We start from the raw sequence: 7500 nt of genomic DNA on the forward strand, positions 1-7500 counted from the left end.
CTCCCCTGACGAATGAATAACGAATAAATTATTCCACCCTAACACGAGCAATTTACTGCCCACGCCAGGTGAACGCAACTTTTACTCCCCTGTCCCCTGTTAGTCTTGGTGGTGGAAGGGGTGGAGGGAGGGTAGCGCGACATTAATTTTGTTTGCGAGAAATCACATATTGGCATTATCCCTTCGCCTGTATCCCATTTTCGCGTTTGCGATTTTTACTGGAAGTAAACAATTTGGGGAGTCAAAATTTCGCGGAGGGAGTAATTTGTTCGTACCTTGGGGATCTCTTTTCTCGTACGAAATTTTTTCTCCGGAGTAACATTTTCGTGGAGTAAAAATGTCGTGTTACACCGGGAATGCGACCGTCATAAATATGCACGTTTTTTTGCGCTGGCATACAGACTATAAAACATATACATTTAGCAACAGAGAGGCTGCTACTATTCCAAAATCAAGAAAAAAATATCAGCAATACTTTATTTATACAACATTAAACCATTGAAACATCAAAACATTCATTACAGAGAATTCTTTGAAATAGACGGACAGAAAAATGAACATGAAAACAATGAAGAGAAAATGATGAATTGGCAAGAAAAAGGTAAAAGAAACGCCTGACAGATCTAAGTCCTCATTTTCTGTCAATCATCTCATTATTATTTGTCTGTCTTTGTTTGTTTGTTTGTTTGTTTGCTTAACGCCCAGCCGACCACGAATGGCCATATCAGGGCGGTGCTGCTTTGACATATAACGTGCGCCACACACAAGACAGAAGTCGCAGCACAGGCTTCGTGTCTCACCCAGTCACATTATTCTGACACCGGACCAACCAGTCCTAGCACTAACCCCATAATGCCAGACGCCAGGCGGAGCAGCCACTAGATTGCCAATTTTAAAGTCTTAGGTATGACCCGGCCGGGGTTCGAACCCACGACCTCCCGATCACCGGGCGGACGCCTTACCACTAGGCCAACCGTGCCGGTCTATTTGTCTGTCCTAAAACTCCGAAGACTGTTAAGTCGAAGTGCTAGGTAATGTTTTTTTTTATTACAAGTATGATTAATTACCGATTTGTTTTTAACCACGGACTATCAGACCTGAGAACCCCAGTTTTTCACTCGGAGAATTCTCAAACAAACTTGGTGTATTTTCAGCAAAATGAGCGTACTCCACACAGCGCTTGAACATCCACGATTCAAACATGCGCTTCACATACGTCCGTCGCACCGTTAGATAAGTTCATCAATACATTTAAAACCAAATTAATGCTTCTTTCAATGTTTACTGACAAAAACTTAAATCATGTGTCAAAATAGTGGACCGGTGTAACACGAAATTTTTACTCCACGAAAAATTTACTCCGGAGTAAATATTTCGTACGAAATTCTTACTCCGAGTACACTTTTCGTACGAGAAAAGAACTCCCCAAGGCACGAAAAAATTACTCCCTCCACGAAATTTTTACTCCCCATTTTTTTTACTTCCAGTAAAAATCTCGTACACAAAAATGGGATGCGGGCGAAGGGATAATGCCAATAAGTGATCTCGCGCACACGAATGTCGCGCTACCCTCCCTCCACCCCTTCCACCACCAAGACTAACAGGGGACAAGGGAGTAACAATTTCGTACACCTGGCATGGGAGGTTAAATTGCTCGTGTTGGGGTGAAGTAATTTATTCGTTATTGATTCGTCAGGGGAGTAACATTTTTGTACGAAATGTTTATTCGGAACTCACCTGTTTTGGGGAGTAATTTTCTCGTGTAATGGGGGAGTGCTTTTTTCGTAAAGGGAGTAACTTTTTCGTACGAAATGTTTACTCCGGAGTAAAAATCTCGTGGGAGTAATTTTCTCGTGTTACACCGGCTTCGGGATGTGCTTGTGAAGAACAGTAGTCTAGGAATGTTTCTCGGCGTGTTCTTTTTCCACTGATCGTACTGATCGTATTCTACACAGTCATGCATACACAAACGGCGAAATCGTGTGGGTTCCCAGGTCTGGACTACAGTGTAAAATAGAATTATCCTACATACGTGAGAGAGATCACTCATTAGATAACAATATCGTTCAAACCCCACGTGTGTATATCATGTAAATGAAGTCATGTCAAGCAAGTCTGACAGGGACCTGTTTTTCCACTGCTTATGATGCCAAAGTCACCGAAACAAACGTCATTATGGAGAAGAAAAAAAACATTTGCGCTCGCTAATTCCCCTCGATGAATTTTTAGAATTAACACGTCACGCTACACCTTCCAGAGTGACATGTTTTTGCTTTGACGTAAGAGATTGCAAGAGGCTTTGGGAGAGATCGAGATTCCAAAAGGAGCGTCTTCAATTTGGCCGCCTCAACTGAGGGACGTTTTGAGTAAAATAATAGTAAGTACAGTATGTAGGATAAACAGAATACTGCATGGCTTGCTGTGTCGTACCAGATTTACACTCGTTGCTTTTTCAAATAGTGAACAGCTCGTTCTCGCTCGCAGTTCAATATTCAAACAAACAACTCGTGTAAATCTGGTACGACACAGCAAGCCATGTAGTATTCTCTATTTATGAAAGCTGGTGAAAATATACCATCAACACCTTGTCAATAGCTGGCTATTTTCAGAGTAAGGAAAAACTCTAGAAACACACCAAATGTTGAAGTTTCTCAAGTGGTTTTTTTTTTACCTGTGTGAAGAGGGGGGAGGGGTAGCGGTTACTTAAGGGATATATGTATGGATATGTATCTGTATATAATAATGTGTTTTTTCATTGTAAAGCGCTTAGAGAACGTCAAGCGCTCTATAAATCTCCCATATTATTATGATTATTACTATTATGCTGCACCCACCACAATTGCTTTTACAAATGGTCGCAAATGTCAGAATTAATATCTTCTTCTTATTCACTCTGACGAAACCGTTCAATACAAACTGTCAACCATAAATCTGATTCTTTTTTTAATAATTAAAACAAAAATGCGCATAGTACATATGCACAACAAGTGATATCTTCTTTAAAGGCACAGTAAGCCTCCCGTAAACCATCACAGAGCTCCCCGAGCGTCTACATTCAGTACAAGCATACCTCCATTTAAACGCTCACCGAACGGGAACATCCTGGCTGCTTTCTGTCGAGAGTGAGAAATTTTCAAAGAATTTATTTTCGTGGACTTGGCCCTGAAGAACAATGGTGCCTCGTTTTGGTGCTGGACGGCTGTTATGAATATCCCGGAAATCACGCCCGGACAGTAAGCCTCCCGTAAACCATCACAGATACTGTCAGGCATTTACACACAGTACAAACACCCTTCCATTTGAACGCTCACCAAACGGGAACATCCTAGGTGCCCTACGTAAAGAGCGAGCAATTTTTAAAGAATTAATTTTGCAGATTGTCTCGAACACTTTTTGGACCCATCCTGAACTCAGGTCAAAAATGAGTTACTTCCCTTAAACTGACGACAGCCGTGGATCGATGATTATCAGAATGTTTTTGGACCGTGGTGCGTTTTTGCGCTAGACCTAACTGTTAAAATCTAGCTTGTTACACAAACATTCTTTAATCATAAAATAATTCTTTTTTCATCAAGACAAGATCAGTGCAATTCGAAGTTGTGAAAGTTTGAAAAAAGAAAAGCCCGGAAGCAGAGTCACGCAATGGTCTTAGCAGACGACGGTTTATCAGTCAGTGCATATCGCCGTTCCTCTCAACAGTCAAAAGCCATCGCTAGAGTTCTTGTGAACCACAGCCGTTTGTTTCGTGCATAAAAACGTGCTATTGTAAATAAGCTCACATCGAGTCGCATTCAAATAAGGCTAACTGACGACTACATTGTGAAAAAGGGAAACTGGATCACACGGGTTCACGATGGCTCAGGGGTAAGATAAACCACGCAAAAATAAATTCTTTGAAAATTGTTCGCTCTTTACGGAGGGCACCTAGGATGTTCTCAATCGGTGAGTGTTTAAATGAAAGGGTGTTTGTACTGTGTGTAAAAGCCTGACCGTATCTGTGATGGTTTACGGGAGGCTTACTGTGCCTTTAAGCTTATTCAGCGTTAATCTAACAACTATTTCATTGAAAATTCGAATGGTACAAATATGAAAAATTGTAAATCCCAATACATACTTTTATGGTTCTGAGGTCATTGGAATCTTGACTAATCTTGACATATGATTTTCAATTGTACCAGAATCCAATCTTTTTGAATGGATGTCTTTTGGCGTTGGTAGTTTGCAAAAGTACAAAACGTTTTTGAAATCCCCGAAAATGCTGCCGTCATCTTGCCGTCATTTCGACACATCTGCCGAACTTTTTCCACGTTTGGGAAAAGGTGATACCAGGGACTGCCTAAAAAATTCCGAAATCTAACTTATGGTTCTACACCAAACGGTCAAAACTGTCAAATTCCGAATCCAGATTGGAAAAAATAACAAGATAGGTTACATTTGTATAACGTTTAATTCTGGACAAAATAAAAACATTTACAAAAACTTGGACATGACGTCCTTCAGAGTGGACACACAACTATAACTGATACTGTGACTCATCTTACAATGTCCCCAAGATGGTCTCAATGACAAAACAATCAGCAAAATGTGACCCTCCACCACGAAATGAGTCGCATGTCACCTTTGCATGATTTTCATATTGTCACATTTTCCGAAAGAGTTTTTTTATGCTCTATCCAGTGGTGAAAACCGTTTTAGAAAAGAGCAAAAACTATAAGCCTGTGACTAAGGTGACCCTCACACTGTTACCAGACACTCCCCGGACTTATATTAAGCCTAGCGCAGAACCGCGCGTGGTGACATGCGACTCATTTCGTGGTGGAGGGTCACAAATATCGTTTTTGGAGTGTTACACTATGAGAACATCTTCCACACCATAAAAAAAAAACAAGAAAGAACATAAGAAGACTAAGACATATAATGGGGAAACGCGTGAAATTAAAGTACATGAAAAACTTTGTTTTGTGGAATTAAAGAAGGGTGCAGTAATGAAGCCACGTCTGACTTTTGTTTGTAATTTGAGTGAATTTTCGCTTTTCTGCAATAGAGACGGAGAAATATAATACAGAAACTCATGAAATTAAACTACATGTTAAACCTTGGTTTGTGGAATTAAAGAAGAGTCAGTGATACAGCCATGTCTAGACTCATTTTGTAATTGGGTACTCTTCGTTTTGTGTGTGTTCTATTTCCAATCATAAGAACAGTTCTGCCTCAGAGACAGAGAAATGTAATACATAAACGCGAGAAATTAAAGTACAAGAAGTTAAACTTTGTTTTGTGAAATTAAAGAAGGGTGCACTGATAAAGACATTTCTGGCATCAGTTTTTGATTGAGTACTCTGCGTTTTTCTGCATGCGTACGTCTTTTCTTTTATGTTGTTTGTTTTCCGTTCCTGATCACGAAAGTAGTTCTGATAGCCTGAACATTTGCTATTTAAGTATTACCTTTCCCTACTTCATCTGATGATGTGGTGGGTTCAAGTGCTAGTCTTTTGGATGAGACGAAAAACCGAGGTCCCTTCGTGTACACTACATTGGGGTGTGCACGTTAAAGATCCCACGATTGACAAAAGGGTCTTTCCTGGCAAAATTGTATAGGCATAGATAAAAATGTCCATCAAATACCCGTGGGACTTGGAATAAAGTTAAAAAAAAATCCATGTCACACGGCATTAAGTCTCAGGAAACATGAATACACGCATGCAGGAAAAAAAAAATATGGGTAGCGCCGAATGTATGGCAGCTCGCTTTCCCCGGGGAGAAAGCAGCCCGAATTTCCATGAGGGTAACCTCACTGGACTGTAAATCTTATCCAATCCAATCCAATCCAATCCAATTATTGTGTTCGCAACTTATCTTGTATTTGTCCAATGTTTATGACATGGTTCCAAAATGAACACCTGCTTTTATGAGAGAAAACATTGTAAGACAGGTGCATATTACTCTGCGTGATGCATACAGTGACCATTTTTGCCAAATCGGCTGCTTATTGTACTCTGCAACAGTTATTGAATTTAATAAATGGCTTAAATAAAAGTTCAATTGTTTTGAAAACAAATTACACCTACAAATAGCAATCGTACAGCAAAGCACGTACGGTGAGAGAGAGAGAGAGAGAGAGAGAGAGAGAGATAGAGAGAGAGAGAGAGAGAGAGAGAGAGAGAGAGAGAGAGAGAGAGAGAGAGAGATAGAGAGAGAGAGAGAGAGAGAGAGAGCAAGCGAGACGGAGAGAGGTAGGCAGACAGACTGACGATGAAGATGAGATCATTCTTCTAGAACAGGTGATATCCTGACTCCAGAATCCTTGATTCGTCTTTCAACACTACCCCCGCTCTCTCCCATCCCCATGCACTGACCAAAGCGATGCAATCAGAGGGTGTCAGCAGGGCGGTGCATATCAAAGGGCACGGGCAACATGGGGCAGCTGATGAGGGCGAGAACGAGAGAGAGCGAGAGAGACAATGACAATGACAATGACAATGACAATGACAATTCTTTATTTTACGAGGGTAACAGAATAAGCATTGGTATACTTTTTTGCATCTGGCCCTCGCCCTAAAGAGGGACTAAATCTACTATAATAACTACTACTACATACTTACATAATTAGTAAAACAGTATAAGTTTATGTACATAAGTGCATTATATGAAACATTGTAGTTTATAAATGTTCATGACAAGGTGCAAAGCAAAAATTTGCAAGTCAATTAGACTGAGTCAGAATACTATGCAGTAGTAGGCCCTACTTCAACTCTGCAAGACAATGCAGAACATCATAATTTCGTGAACAAAACTATAAATCAAAAGTGAGTGACTGTGTCCCAAAGGACATAACAATCAAGAATATACTATTTTCATTAAATGGGATATATATTTGTTTTTGAAAGATTCTGTGCTGGTAGCTTCCCGTAAGGCATTCGGAAGAGCGTTCCAGAGACGGCCACCTGAATAGACTAGACTGACAGTCTATCCTAGGAAGAGGAGTGTTAAATTTCATAAGGTGGTGTGAATTCTTCAAAGAGAACTTTGAACAAATGGTTTGGGGTAGAGTTTCGGATATAATTTTATGCATAAAGATTCCTTTGTTAAAAAGCAGTCTTGACTTTAGAGGTAAGATCCCTAAATGTATGTAGTCTAACTCTGTGAGGGTAGTGTGCTTTAGTAATACTACTTTTAGCGCTCTTTTATGTAATCTGCTAAGTGGTTTTAAGGAATTTTCACTTGCTGAGTCCCATAGAGTGGATGCGTAATCAATAACAGATTGAATATGAGCATAGAAGAAGAGAGAGAGAGAGAGAGAGAGAGAGAGAGAGAGAGAGAGAGAGAGAGAGAGAGAGAGAGAGAGAGAGAGAGAGAGAGAGAGAGAGAGAGAGAGAGAGAGAGAGAGAGAGAGAGAGAGAACAGCAATACTCACCACCTTATTCAGCTGCCTTTTGTTTGGCAAATAGATCGAATTTTCTAATTCTGTCATCATATCCTGTGGACCTTCATTTCAATAGT

The 7500-nt window shown here is 40.2% G+C and overlaps 1 protein-coding gene across 1 annotated transcript in view; it reads left to right on the forward strand.

The window, feature by feature from the left end:
* Positions 1-7500, forward strand: part of LOC138980368 (uncharacterized) — a 73785-nt gene that overhangs the window by 814 nt on the left and 65471 nt on the right. The window lies entirely within an intron of this gene.

The sequence above is a fragment of the Littorina saxatilis genome, linkage group LG11 (assembly GCF_037325665.1).
Source record: "Littorina saxatilis isolate snail1 linkage group LG11, US_GU_Lsax_2.0, whole genome shotgun sequence".
Lineage (NCBI taxonomy): Eukaryota > Metazoa > Mollusca > Gastropoda > Littorinimorpha > Littorinidae > Littorina > Littorina saxatilis.